This window comes from Gavialis gangeticus, unplaced genomic scaffold (assembly GCF_001723915.1).
Source record: "Gavialis gangeticus isolate Ggan-Ray unplaced genomic scaffold, GavGan_comp1, whole genome shotgun sequence".
NCBI classification, from domain to species: Eukaryota; Metazoa; Chordata; order Crocodylia; family Gavialidae; genus Gavialis; species Gavialis gangeticus.
In genome coordinates this window covers 11,163,840-11,165,416 of record NW_017728980.1, presented here as the reverse complement: position 1 = coordinate 11,165,416, position 1,577 = coordinate 11,163,840, and the positions used below count along the sequence as shown (strand labels likewise).

Here is a 1,577-nt window from a genome sequence, read left to right as displayed (position 1 = left end):
GGATCGGGCCCTTACATGGGGCAAATTACTGCCAGGTCACCGGATAAATGGCAACATGTAGACATGCCAAGTATTTATGCCACCAGAAAGTTTTGCCAGTGCTAGTGGTGGTTAGAGGCGTGATTTTTGGTGACATTTCTAACTCCAAGGTATAGATGTGGTTAGATCAACCGACAATTTTAGCCAGTGTAAGTTATTTAGTTCAAGAAACCTGTATAAACTATACCAGCAGCAAAAGTACAGTTTTTGCCAATATGAGCTTTGTCTACAGAGGAGGGTTTGCCATCTTTTCCTAGAGTTGAGATGCCTTCAGACCTTGCAAGAGAGAGACTTAAGCTGGGAAGTTCAATTCAAGACCGAATCCAGCTGGGAACTTTTCAAGAGCTCAGAAATTTCTGCACCTGATCTGTTGTTCGGCTCATATTCCCCTATATCGTCCCCCCACCTCCCTCCCACCGCTTTTTTCTCTAAAGATGATTATGTTAAGTTTTAAGAATTAAAAAGACTCATAAGGACCCTGATGTATCCAACATTAACATCCGAAAACCATAAGGACAAATAAAGAGGATAATGTACATTATTATTTGCAGGAGCAGTACCTACAGGTCCCAACACATATGAGGGACCCTAGCATTAGGCTGCACATACACATAGCAAGACACCGCCCCAGCTGTGATGTCCATTTTATTTGGATGTGGCAGAAGGAGAAAAAGAGGTGATGTGACTTGCCCAAAGTCATACAGCAGATAAGGGCTGGGATGGATCCAAGCTGCATACATACGATAAACAGCAACTAGCAGCAAATGCATATCGAGCCCCATCAAAATAATGTGAAAGCATTTCAGTTTTGCCCACTCCCCAGTGTTTCCTGGTCTCCTCCTGGGGGGAAGGCATCTTCATCTGTTCAAGTCAAAGCTGCCCCAGTGCTAGGTGGAGGGAGCCATAGCAAACCAGCTGCTGCTACCACGCAGGCAGCCAAGATTCGCATTTGTTTTGGCTAGCGCTGAGGAATCGGCTCAGGCATCTTTGAGAACAAAATGGTGCATGGGAACAAGTCCAAGCTGTAACAGATAAGAAGCAATAAGAGTCGCAACAGATTATTTGTCTGGTAAAACAGAAGGAGAATTCTAGTGAAAAACCTGGAGGATTCTGGTCCAGTCCTGCAAACATAAGTTCTGCTTGTGCAATGCCAGCTGATAGCCTCTTGGGCTGCACAACAGGTGTTCAGCTGCCGCTATTTCTGGAGAATAATGAATTGCTGTTGCAGGAAAAAAAAAAAAAAAGATTTGTGAAAGCAAGTGGGTTTTGCACAACTTTAGAAAGGAGACAGCCTCCATTCTGCATTGCAGCTATTGGGACTGAGACAGGGACATAGCTGTTCAGAGAGCAGAGAAATCAGTAACTAATCATTATGATCCATTTGCTCTCACATAATGCAGAAAGGGAGGCTGGGGTTCATGGCCTAACCACAGACTTCCTGGCTTACCCAGAGCAAAACAATTGACATCTCAATATTTTCAAGCCCAAACCAAACTGGGCATAATCTTACAACCTACTTCGAAACCTGGTTAGACCAG

The 1,577-nt window shown here is 44.2% G+C and overlaps 1 long non-coding RNA gene across 1 annotated transcript in view; it reads right to left on the bottom strand.

Annotated features, from left to right (window-relative positions):
• Positions 1–563: 563 nt before the first annotated feature.
• Positions 564–1,577, bottom strand: part of LOC109292502 — a 9,645-nt gene continuing 8,631 nt past the window's right edge. The window contains exon 2 of the long non-coding RNA XR_002096133.1: positions 564–1,061. This is a non-coding gene — a long non-coding RNA (uncharacterized LOC109292502). The remainder of the gene's footprint in view (positions 1,062–1,577) is intronic.